Source organism: Parasteatoda tepidariorum, chromosome 5 (assembly GCF_043381705.1).
Source record: "Parasteatoda tepidariorum isolate YZ-2023 chromosome 5, CAS_Ptep_4.0, whole genome shotgun sequence".
NCBI classification, from domain to species: domain Eukaryota; kingdom Metazoa; phylum Arthropoda; class Arachnida; order Araneae; family Theridiidae; genus Parasteatoda; species Parasteatoda tepidariorum.
In genome coordinates, this window is record NC_092208.1 from 8,914,131 (window position 1) to 8,928,105 (window position 13,975).

The 13,975-nt window shown below is 27.9% G+C and overlaps 1 non-coding gene across 1 annotated transcript; it reads left to right on the plus strand.

Moving 5' to 3' along the window:
- Positions 1-331: 331 nt before the first annotated feature.
- Positions 332-8,377, plus strand: LOC107453984 (uncharacterized). Its single transcript, XR_011636814.1, has 2 exons — positions 332-826; positions 6,576-8,377. It is a non-coding gene; the product is annotated as an uncharacterized protein (transcript).
- The last annotated feature ends 5,598 nt before the right edge of the window (positions 8,378-13,975 follow it).

The following is a 13,975-nucleotide window of genomic DNA, read 5'->3' on the forward strand; positions in this document are numbered from 1 at the left end:
CAAAAAGTCACATAGGATGGTGTTTTCAGTAGAAAAGTAATCAATAACAATCTCGAGCTGTATGCCTGCTCTAGTTTCGGTTAGAAAGTCTGCAGCTGCTTACTACATGTTGTTCTGACGGATAATTTTGTTTTCAATAAACGAAATGAATTAGATAATTTCTAAGCTCAAGTCTGCCGTATTTCATAAGATATTAATGTTATTTCGTAATTCTGGTGAGTTTGAAGTGAAAATTTGTTTTAGTTATTTTGAGATATATTGTTAAAAAAGATGACATGGTTGCTATATTTTGAATAACTCGCTTTTTTGGCAGTCTTGATTTGGTCCCTTTCCATTTGTTTATTACTGTTTGTTCGTGTTGCAAGTTGTGCACCATCTTACGTTAGTGTTAGCATATTGTTCGAGGAGCAAGATTAAGTTTAGTGATAAGTATTCAAATACCACGTTTGCAAGAATCTTAACACAATGATCATGTTGCGAACCAAATGGCTTTAAAATACACCGGAAGCAGTAACCCGGAAGTATAAGTGGCATGCAGCTTGCAGCGCTCCCTAGTGTCGAAAACACCATCCATTGTTTAAAGAAAGGTAACCTTTTGCTGTTGCCAAAAAACAATGAAGTATGGCACTTCCTTTTTTCTCTTACTTCCGTTTCACTTCCTTAGGTATGATCTAACCAAAATAGGCATCCAAAAGCGTTCTAATGTGATCAATTCAAACTATTATTGTTTCTCAAAAATTTTAATTAGATGCTACTCCATTCAATAAGCTTTGATAAATAAAATATCATTATACAAGTCGAGAACAGAATTGGACTTTGTTTATAAGTAGGTTTCATTGTAATCTGATCAATTTTTATAAAACTTATCTCTAATTTCACTGGTTATCTGGGGATTACTAATAACAGGGTATATCTCGAAATCATTTTCTTATGTAGGTTATGGTATAATTATAGGCATTTTGTTTTTTAAAAAAAATGCTGTTCTGCATTTCCATTTATATAACTAATTAAACTTTGTTTCCCTTTGCATGATCCTAACATATTTATTTTGATTAAGAACCAATCAAAACATATTTCTTTTGATTAGGTAAATATCAGTAAAAGTTAAGGGTTAAAATGAATATAAGTTCCCAACCTATTTTAGCTCACTGCCCACTTTGCAAGTCTCGTGTTTCAACACCCCTTATATAGAAGTTTAGCAAAAGTTTATTAAAATATTTTTTTAAACATTTTTGTTATCATTATTCTTTTTATCACATTGAAAATGCTTACTGACCAATGAAATTATATTTTAACTTTTGTTTAACCTATTTTTTATTAAAATAGCACTCACATAAAAATTACTTGTTTGCAAGTAAATGATTTTGATGTATCACCTTTTTACTCAAATTAACCAATCAATAAAATATTATCAATTTAAATATTATAGTTCATATTTTTTTATAGGTTAGAGAAAAATATTGAATATAAATGGGTCAAACTGTGTCATCTTTCAGTGTTTCCAGTCTATATATAGTAGGTTCTAAATGAAACATTTTTAACATTCATTTCAGAAGTTATTATTTGTAAGCTAATTGTAAGATATTCTAATTTTTGGGGGCAAAAAAGAATGTGAGGAAAGTTTTAATATCTACAAGTCTCTTTAAAATTAAAATGGGTTTTTCTTTTTTATTTTAAAAAAACATGCAGAATTTAATTCAAGGTTATAACAGCTATTTAAGTGAAATTTTACCCCATGTATACCCCATTTTTAATTTTATAAGAATATCACAGGACCCTTCAATATAAATTGAATACTTCGAACTTCCTAAGTGGATACAGCAGAATATTCAGTTATGAATACCTGTATATGAAATCTGATTTGTTAGTTTGAATTAGTAAAAGAGTTATATGGAAGTTAGAAGAAAAAAATGTCCACAGACTTAAAAATTTTTTAATATTTCAATTTAATATTGACTTGTCACTGTCCAATTTATATGAAGCGTATATTGAAACTTCGCTAATATGTGTCCAGTTTGCTTTCTTAATTTGTTAACTTTTGCTTCCTTAAGCAATATTTCTCATTAAAATATTTATTTTCATTATAAAATAGTATGTTTTGCTTAAAGTACTCACTCGAAGTGAGAAAAAAAAATCTATGCACGAAACACATTTTGTATTTACAGGATATCCGCGCACCTGGAAAGTCATGGATTTCAGAATGTAACAAAATTTGACATGAAATGTCATGATTTTAACTATTTTTTTAAATCATGAAAAGTCATGGATTTATGTCGCCGAAACATCTAATTTTTAAAATGTAATTTACCCCTCCCCCCAATTTCATGGTGTTCCGAATATCTGAATTTGTTACCAAATTCCCACTCACAGTCATATTTTATTAAAATATAAAATGTTTTTATCGTGAATGTTTTATTATTTTATGAGAACAGAAAAATCACGAGTATTTCTTTCCTTTCAGATGAACAAGAAAAGTATCTTTAGAATGTAATTCTGCAGTAAAAAAGAAAAATAATTATTTGCTTTTGTATTTTTTTCAGTATTTTATTGCCTCAACTCTTTCTTTACTGTTTTTTAAATTTAAAAGCTATAAATATGAAGAGGCAGAGTATGTCAGTTTTTGGTTATACCTATCATTTCAATGAATGTCATTATAATGCTTTTTTTAAATTTATTGTTGTTTTTGTCGGAGAAAATATGTCAAGTCATGAAAAATTCTTAGAATTGGTCATGAATTTGAAAATCTAAAATGTAGCAGATACCCTGCATTTAAAATATATTTTTAAATAAATAGAATACAGTGAAACCTGTCAGGAGTGAGCACTCTCTGTTCCCCAGTAAAATGGTGGTTGGTCGTTCTTAAAGGTTACCTCCGTTGACTTCAACATTGTTATCAGGGCCTGTTTATCGCATAGGCCCAATAGGCTAAGTCTATTATGTTTATAGGCATATCTATTATGTTTTTTTCAATTATTATGGAGAAAATAGTACCTATAGTTAAGATTTTAAAAAAATATTTTGAAATTAAAAAACCTTACTGTTTTTCCAGTTTATTGTCATTACTGTCCCTCTTTGTAATTACCGTCCTGGTACTCAAAAATACGAACAAATTTTTTCAATTTTAAAATTAGAAACATGAATTTTGGTTTTAAACCATTAAATTGTTAAAGATTAATTAAATTGTCAACTAAATATTATTGTTGAAATATTGTTGACTAAATATTATTAATTATTGATTCATCGAAAAAAAATATTTTCTTTCTGAATTTTTAAAATGTTTGAGTAATGGGACAGTAATTACAAATCACTAATTTATAACTTTTAAAGTTTTTTCATTGCTGTTCATTGATTTGTATACTTAAATATACAGTCTTTAAGGAAAAATTATAAAAATTAGCTTAATTAAAAGATAATTGTTTCCTAATTTGCATAGCTAAAGTTAACATTTTGAAAAAATCACCCATATTCTTATCATTATAAATTGAAAATTATTCAATTATAGACATTTTTGCTAATTAATATGAGCTGTGAGGGCTCAGGGGATGGAGTGTTCGCCTTCCGAGAAGGGAACCAGGTTCGAATCCCAGCAATGGCTGGTCGATACGAATTCTGCATCTGGCTTGCAACGACCACAATGACGTAAAAATATCCTCAAATTATAGGTGAATCATGGGTTAGAGTCCCTTTGCTGTCAGGCTAACCATAGGAGGTTTTCATGGTATCCCTCTCTTTGTAACGCAAATGCAGGTTAGGCAGATTTCTCCCAATACTTGATCCAGGAGTTACTTTGTCTTCTGGATTGGGTTAAAAATTACAAGACTACAGAGTTGAACATTAGTAGTCTTTAACAGTAAGTGAATCTTTAACAAGTGCAGTTTTAAAAATAAAAATTATATATATATATATACAGTAATAATAAAAAATGGAATAATTAAAGTAAACTGCATCGAGACAGGTTATCTAGCAAAAATGTGTGGAAACATTTTGATTTACAAAATAATTCCAAAGATGCACTTTTGATATTTTACATCCAACACCAAAATAAATAATTAATTGTACTATGCTACTAAGATTTAATGTAATAAAAGTATTTTATCTGTTTAAAGTAAATCATAGATGTCTCATTTGTGTAATTTATTTTGAAATTAATCATTATTTATTTTTACGTCTTACACCTTTGTTTTCATGAAATTTCCATCTAATATTTTGCGTTTTCTTTATAAAATGAAGTGAATAAATATTTCTTTTCAGTTCATTTAGAATAATGTATTTAACCTCAGTAACCTGACAAAATCTCTATATTTAATATTATAATATATTTATTTAATATATACTATTTAATACTACTATATATTTAAAGTTATTTATGTTATGAACTAAAAATTGATAAATTAATTTTTTTATTTATTTATTTGAGATACGCAATTCAATGTAAAACATTTGAGAAGCAACTTAACTTCTTTTAGAACATTTCAAATCAGTTATTTTTCTTGAATTAGAAAAGCTTGAGAAGTGAATGTATTTGGAGCAAAGATTCTTTTTTTTTTCAGAGCATTCTGTAGTTATTTATTTATTTTGATTTGTTTTTTGAAAAATGTACCCGGGCTCATATTCAGTTTCTGTTCTTCAGTTTAAACACATGATTTTACTCCGGTTAGTATGAATGCTTGCTTAAAGGTTGCCATATGCATTCAGTTGTAAGTACAAGTTCTAAAAGTACAAGCAGTTGTACAAAATACAAGTGGTTGGGGCTTACAACACCGGAGACAAACTCCGTTTTTGCACCCCTTGACACTTATAATATATATAAATGGTATGATGTCAGACTTAGGGGATTTTGGGGACGCTCATATGTTTGAATTCTACAGTCTGAAAATTTAGACTGTAAAGTATTATTAATTTTTAAACTCCTACTATTAATTCACACTCTCCCTATATCTTGATCAAATTTTCAATCGTTAATAAAATACTTTTTATTCATCCACTCAAGATCAAATACATTTTTTTAAACTTATTGTGGATGACACTTGATGTTAATACAGTTATTTTTTGNCATTTACATATATATACAGTAATAATAAAAAATGGAATAATTAAAGTAAACTGCATCAAGACAGATTATCTAGCAAAAATGTATGGAAACATTTTGATTTACAAAATAATTCCAAAGATGCACTTTTGATATTTTATGTCCAACATCAAAATAAAAAATTAATTGTACTATGCTACTACAATTTAATGTAATAAAAATATTTTATCTGCTTAAAGTAAATCATGGATGTCTCATTTGTATAATCTATTTTGATTTTGAAATTAATGATTATTTATTTTTACATCTTACACCTTTGTTTTCACAAATTTCCATCTCATATTTTGTGTTTTCTTTATAAAATGAAGCGAATAAATATTTCTTTTCAGTTCATTTAGAATAATGTATTTAACCTCAGTAACCTGATAAAATCTGTATATTTAATATTATAATATATTTATTTAATATATATTAAATATTACTATATATTTCAAGTTATTTATGTTATGAACTTAAAATTGATAAATTAATTTTTTTTTTCTTATTTGAGATACGCAATTCAATGTAAATTACTTGAGAAGCAACTTAACTTCTTTTAGAACATTTCAAATCTATTATTTTTCTTGAATTAGAAAAGCTTGAGAAGTGAATGTATTTGGAGCAAAGAATCTTTTTTTCAGAACATTCTGTAGTTATTTATTGATTTTGATTTGTTTTTTGAAAAATGTACCCCCGGGCTCATATTCAGTTTCTGTTTTTGAGTTTAAACACATGATTTTACTTCGGTTAGCGTGAATGCTTGCTTAAAGGTTGCCATATGCATTCGGTTTTAAGTACAAGTTCTAAAAGTACAAGCAAAGGATTGGATGGGGCTTGCAACGCTGGAGACAGACTCAGTTTTTGCACCCCTTGACACGTATAATATTTATAAATGGTATAATGTCAGACTTAAGGGGATTTTGGAGGAGACACTCATAAGTTTGAATTCTACAGTCTGAAAGTTTAGACTGTGAAATATTATTAATTTTTAAATTCCTACTATTAGTTCACACTCTCCCTATATCTTGTTCAAATTTTCAGTCGTTAATAAAATACTTTTTATTCACCCACTCAAGTACAAATACAGTTTTTTAAAACTTGTAGTGGATGACACTTGTTGTTAATACAGTTTTTTCCAATATTAATTTATTAATTAAATAGGGATGAGCGAAAAACGAACTGTGAATTTTCTGATAGGTTAAGCATTAGTCATTGTTTCAAACTTCACCCACTCAAGTTCAAATACAGTTTTTTAAACTTATTGTGAATGACACTTGATGTTAATACAGTTTTTTTTTTTTTCAAATATAATTCATTAATCAAACTTAATTAATTTTAGTTTCATATGGGAGAAAAAATAGTAATTATTTAATAAAAAGTAACTAAAATAAAAAAAATTCTTTGCGGACCTAAGTAGAAATTGGCTTTTTTAAAAAATTTTACATTACTTGTTTTTTCCTTTATGTTATTTGTCAGTTAATCACTACGTTTAATTTCTTTTTCTTAGGATATAATGGAAGACTGTTGTGGAAATTTTCTAAGGAAGAATATATAATATTTATCCCATATTATTCACTATAAAGGAAAAATTTATTTCAAGAAATTGTGCAATTTGCCTTTCTTAAAGATGTCTACATTTTAAAATGTGATTACGTGCCATTTTTTTGTGCAATTTCCTATATATTTTTATAGGTAGTGGCCAATTGACTCTTATAATAACCAAAGAATTATTTCACACATTAGTTATTATATAACTAATTACTAAGTATGTATAGGAACTGATTTTACTATTTTCTCACTACATTGGACTAAGATGAAAAATATTTAAATGAAATTTAATTTACATGTGTGAATGAACCAAAAATTGGTTTTTATGATTAGAATTAATGATATAGAATCATATTGACAGTTAAAATTTATTCCTGTGGTTTTTCTCTATGAAAAAAATATTTTACAATGCAACCTGATTTTACATTATTCACCTAACATGTTTAATAAAACTGCTGTTTGTGAAGTTTCAATGTTTAGTCACAGTTCTGTAAAAGGACATTTTAACAATGAAAAAAAAGGTCAGTCTATTGCTGACAATCTAAGTGGAAAAAAACTTCATTCTTGTAATATATGCAATAGAAGTTTTACTCAAAAATGTCATTTAATTACTCATTGCTTGGCACATACAGGCGAGAAACCTTTTCCCTGTAGTAAATGTAATATGTGCTTTTCCAAAAGAAGTCATTTAACTCAACATGACCGTGTTCATACTGGCCAAAAACCCTATACTTGTACTACATGTAATATGAGTTTTGCTCAAAAGCAGAATTTAATTTCACATAATCGTGTCCATTCCGGTGAAAAACCTTATTCTTGTAATAAATGTGACAAGTGCTTTTCTACAAGGGCTAATTTAACTACACATCATCGCATTCATTCTGGGGAAAAACCTTTCTCTTGTGGTATATGTAATATGTGTTTTTCTCAAAAAACTCATTTAATTAGACATAGTTTTGTTCATACAGGCGAAAAGCCTTATTCTTGTACTGTATGTGATTTGCGCTTTGCGCGAAAAAATGATTTAGCTAAACACAAGCTTGTCCACACAGGTGAAAAACCTTATTCTTGTGGTGTTTGTAATAAGCGTTTTTCGCGTAATAGTCATCTGACGCGACATTATCTAATCCATACTGGGGAGAAACCTTATTCTTGTAGTACATGTAATATGTGTTTTTCTCGTAAAAGTGGATTAATGCAACACAGCCTTGTCCACTCCGCAAGAAAACCTTAGCCTCGTAATGCATGTTTTATTTGTTCTCCTGAGAAGCATCATTCAGTTGCATATAACCAGTTTGTGGTTAAAGTAGTGCATTAAACAATGAAGATCTCATAGGAAACCTTAGCCTCCTAATGCAAGTTTTATTTGTTGTTCTAAGAAGCATCATTCAGTTGCATATAACCAGTTTGTGGTAAAAGTAGTGCATTAAACAATGAAGATCTCATAGGAAACCTTAGTCTCGTAATGCAAGTTTTATTTGTTGTTCTAAGAAGCATCATTTAGTTGCATATAACCAATTTGTGGTAAAAAGTAGCACGTCAAACCATGAAAAACATTTCCAATGATTAAATACAACCGGAAATAAGAAAGCGCTAAAAACCATGATCATGAAGAAGAAAAATCAAAGCCTCCAAAGAACAATTAATGTTTGGGGCAGAACTATTTGCATTCATGTCTATGCAGAATAATGCATGTCCAAGTTGCAATGATTTTATAAGCTGTTAATAATTTTTATGTAAATAAAAAAAATAATGAATTAACTTGAGTTTGTCTTTCTCTAACTTTTTCGTAGAAATTACTGAGCTGTTGCACTTTGAAGAACTTTCGGTTTCAATAATTTCTCTTTTATTAAAACAATTCTATTTAATCGTGCTCGAGTTAAAAACAAAACAAAAAATACATTAGGGATCACTAATTAGTAGTTACGCAGAGAAAAACGAAAACCAACCTTAAGCTGTAGAAGTACAGGAAAACAGTCTGACTTCATCAGTTTAAGTAGGTTACTAAACTGAGGAAGAACATCAAAACCGGTTAGTAGAAAAAGACCTATTTTCATCAGGCAATTAAACTGTTTTGATTTTTTTTTTTCCATCCCACCTTCCTCTCCTGATTCTATAGAGTTTGATAGCAATTTTGTACCTTCTCTGCCTAAATAATAATTTAGGACCTGTGTGTGTACTATTAAGTATTCATTTCTAAAAAGGAATTTTTGAGTTGTAGTTATGGAACATTCTGTATGGTTAATTGGCAAAATGNCAGATATACAATTGGTAATAGTTTTAGTAGTTTTTACACAACTTTAAATTTGTAATGGTAAGTGATGAGGTATAATTATGAATAACTGATTGTAAAAAAACTTAAAGTGACTTAGCATAAATTCTTTTAAGTATTCGAGTATTTATTTACATTTAATTCTCGAGTCATAACGGTACTAACTCTCTATATTTGTTAAACTCATATTCTAAACTAAACCATAGGTACAGTTCCAATCTGAAGTCCACGCCACCTAGTAGTGGTTGCAGAATACAGTTACTAAAAACACAGGTAAGATCTACATTTATTTATTTACTTTATTGGTACAACATACATTAGCAGGTTTGCGTACTTAATAAAAATGCATAAACCTTGGTCAAGTAGAAGAATAAACATAATTTTTTCTTGCATATTTAGATTCTTAACCTTCAAAATATAGGGGGTAGCTATAATCTGGCTAATAATTAAAGCAGGAGAGCGGATGAAATTTCAGTCCCTTTAATGTTAATTTCACTTTTCGCATTTTTAGTCACTTCTTTAAAACTAATACATAGAGCAATTTCAAAAAAAAAATTGCATCCACTCATGAAACCCATTTACCCTAAGATAATTTTATGGAAACAATATTTTTTAATAATTATTATTTTTTTACTGTTTAGATGAGGATGAAAAAATGAATTGAGGATGAAAAAATTTTGCATTCTGAGGCATAATTTTTTTTTTACCATATTAATCTACATATTTTTCTATTGAGAAATCAAAAGTTTCGATTGTTTTTATTTACTAGGAACATAGAAAGATTGAAAATAATTGTTTTTAAAAAAAATGATCTGGCGACAATGAAAAAATACTTAAATAGGGCGATTATTACTCAAATGTGGTTAACTTACGAGGAACTTGACGCGTAAGTAAAATTTAATTTATAATTTTTTCGCTGATAGCCGATGGCTAATTTAACTAAAGCCGATTGCTTTTTATTCAAGAAATGTCGAGTTTTTAAAAATCATGTTTCTGAAAGAATGTGATTTTACATCAGCTTCTTTTAATTTTATTTTTACTTGGTTCCTACATAATAACATAAATATAATAAAAACATAAATAAAATTTTAAGTCAATTGTTTGAGACATAAATGAAATTTTAAGTCAGTTGTTGGAGAGAAATTTTAAAATTCCTTATGTAATAAAATATTTTACTTTTTGGGGGTACATTATTTGTTTTTTGGGTGAGTTTTTCTTTTTTTAAAAGCAACTAGTACGATTTTAAATTAGGTTAATAAAGTAACGAATTAAAATTTCACTTAACATAACAAAATGTATTTACCCAAAAAACATATGCTTTGTGGGGCGAGAATAATTCTCGACTATGTCAACCTTCATCTATGAAAAGGTACCCTATCATAGAATCGAGTTAACATGCCTTATATATTAGTGCATTGTAATTGTATTTTTGTAGTGGTAGATATGCTACAGTACTCCCCCACCAGAATTATCGCTGTGATAGAATTCGATGTATGGATACCACTAGTTGAGTCATTGCTGTTTTTCTTTTGTGCAAAGCTGGGAGGGCTGTATTAAGATCACTGTCGTGGCCGCTCCTGTGTTGCCTTTAGCAGTCGAGTGGATCCGTTGTACGTTGTGTGTGACTTGAAACTGAGCAGCAACAGCGCTAGGAGGTGGATAATGACGCAGTCACAAGTAGCATGTCAACTGTTTAATGTGGACCATCCATCGAAGTGGGTGTTACTGTCTAGATAGGTCGGTTCATATCGAAGTGGGCGTTACTGCCAAGGTAGGCGTGTTCGCATCCGAACGTGTTGTCCGAAGGTCACCAATGTGGGGATAGTAGCTACCATGTCAACCGTCATTTATGAAAAGATACCCCATCATAGAATAGAGTTAACATGCCTTATATACTAGTGATTTGGAATTGTATTTTTGTTCATTATCAAATCTTACTTGCAAAGGTACTGTAGTGTTATTTTATATCTCTAGAGAAAAAAAAACAAAATAAGATAAATATTTAAAACAAATTTTGTGATAAAAAGAGTGAATTCTATTATGACAAAAATAATTTAAAGAAAACACATGCAAGAGAAATAGTGTCTTTTATTTTAATATACATATTTCAATAAAAATAAGCATCATATAAAAATTAACATTTGTACAAGTAAAGATAAAGTTTTATAAAGCATTTTTATCACAATTTCAGAAGTATATACTGCTTAAACAGTTTCAAAATTTATGAAATTTCAGCAGTCTTTTTTAATTAGAAATAAGATAGTACATGATATTTTTATCAAAAAAATATGCCAGTCTGTTTTTAAATAATATACACATATATTTACAATGTTGCAGAATATAAATGATTACAGTTTATAAATATAAAAATTAACTATCCAGTTTAGTCAGACAGCTACATTAAAGTTATATTTTTGTGATTAAACAACATTGAACTGAATGCTACCCAAGTAGCATTCAATTTTAATGTTAAATAATATTCCTAAAGAAAGGAATAATATATATAAAAAAAGTAGATAGGAGAATTGTTTTCAAAAAAATATAGTAATTCGTCTTTATCAGACATGCAAAGAAAAAAGGTAAATATGAATAAGTATTGTGAAAACAGTAAGAAACATAGAAAAATCTAATCAGAACTTGAATATACAACAAATTAAAAAAGTTTCCCTGAACAGTGCATAAGAAGAAGAAAAAGAAATGTTCATTGCAAATAGAGACCGCAAGTTTCTTTTGTAGTGGAAAAAACCATCTCTAAAGAAATAGACCTAAGTAGAAAAAATAACCTTACTACCTAAGTAGAAGAAATTATTTTTCTAAAAATCTACAATTGTAATCTAGTTTAGATAATGTTATTTTTCAAACTATTAAATGCATCAATTTTAAATAAGTGAAAACTAAAAAAGTAATAACAAGGAAATTCAAGTAACTATAGTTTTGCAACATTTTATGAGAATTAATGCTTGAAAACGTAATTTTATAATTAAATCATATTGAATTAACAATTACAAATAGTATTCTAATTCTTTTAATCAAATTCTGTTAAGTATTAATACTCAAACTGACTATTAAATAATTAATATGATAAACAGATTTTTAAAATTCTATAAAAAATTACGAGAAAAAAAAAGTCTTCATGAAGATGTGAAAAGAAAAAAAAATTTCTCATACAATATCTATCAAATTTAATTTTTTTAAATTTAAGCTATTTTTATACTGCTAATAGCTAAAAAATTGTTGTCTTCTTTTAGTTTCTCCCATTTCATCCAGTTTTTTTTCCGGTTTTTTCTTACTTTAAAAGAAACAGCCTTCTTTCAGACGAAATGTCAATGATTTTTCAGAAATAGATATTCAGGGAGCGACAAAAATGAATGAGGACTAGTCAATAGAAAATTGAGGTTGATGAATATATATACAACAATGAAATAAATGTTAGTTAATAACTTGATTGTCATTTGTTGAAACATTTTTCGAACATTGAAACAAGTAAAGATAAACAAACTTGTTAACTATCACAAACAGAAAAAATTAAGCATATAAAAGTCATGAAAATTTCTGTTCATGTAAATTCATATTCTGTTCCAAAGCTGATTACATAAAATAAAATAATAAATAAATTTAAAAATATTTAAGATTTAATATTCTCAACAAATTTATAGATAGTATTATGTAATTGCTTGTCTTAATGTAAAGCTTGTTAGCAGTATGCAGCACAGTATTTTCATAAATCCCAATTTGTCAGCGATCTCAACGCAGTTGATTACAACTGTAAAAATTCAGCTTAATCTAACATACACGAAGCAAATATAAGGTCTTTAAAATTACACACAAGAATTTTATGTTATATAAATTTATGTAGAATTTGATACAATGATACTGAAAAAATTGAATAAAATGCCTGCATATAAGTCTGTAATCAAGTAACAAAAAAAAAAACTTTACTTTCAGTTCATTGGGGTGTTCTTTTAATTCAGTTTTTAATTTTTATTAGAAACAAGTTTAGAGATGTTTTAGAAAAGAGACTCAGCAATTTCTGCCCATTTGTTTTCTAAAAAGAAGATCAAAAACAATTTGCAGATGCCGTAGTTATCTGCTGCCATGCTGGATGGCTTCTGCTACCAGGGAGTAAAGCAGGACCAGAAGTCCAAAATATAAAAATTAAGAACAAAATTGCCTCCAAACTTAAGGACAATTTAAGGATGCTGATTCTCTAATGGGAGGAATTTGTACAATACCAACATGGATTCGCAGATATACAATTGGTAATAGTTTTAGTAGTTTCTGAACTTAAGCAAAAAATATACATTTTTAAAAAATAAAAAAAAAAAACAGATTTTTTTTCTAAAGTTTAGAAAAAATTTATATTATTATTATTTTTTTTAATAAGGGGAGAAAATAGTTTTAATATGGAAAATCATAAGGTCGTTACAAAATACGAGGATTCTCTTAAAAACAGTAGAGCATGATATAGTGATGTGAATACAGTAGAGAGATAAGAGCTTTTTATATATTTCTCTCACATCAGATGCTTTTATGCTATCAAATTAAGAGTAATTGTCTCTACTAGAAGTAGATTAATATCATATTTGACAAGTTATGAAGACTTTGTCGTTCATTTTGTTATTTACTTTGTTACATGGTATACAGCACATAACATGATTTTTGAATAAGAAATTTCTTCAATTTTTTTTAAGATAAATATTTTTCTTCCACTTAATTTCAATAAAAATTTCGAAAATAGCAACAATTTCAGGACATTTATTGAAATGTTTAATAATTAAGGACACTTTCTTTTTTTAAGTAAATTAAAAATACTAAGATACTTTCCTGACAATACTTTGAGACCTGGTAAAGGCACTTTGACTAGTTTTGTTCATTATCATCTTGTTATGCAAATATTGTTAAGTAATAACAGAAGGAATAGAAAAGATGTGGTACCTAGTTTGTGATTCCATATTCAATATTAATAAGCTACATTTCAAAACATATTGTAACGCAGCAATGTATATTAGTACTATATTTTTGTTCCATGTATAAAGGTAATTGAAGGATTAATCAAATTTCAATGACTAAGATATTTTAACAACTGA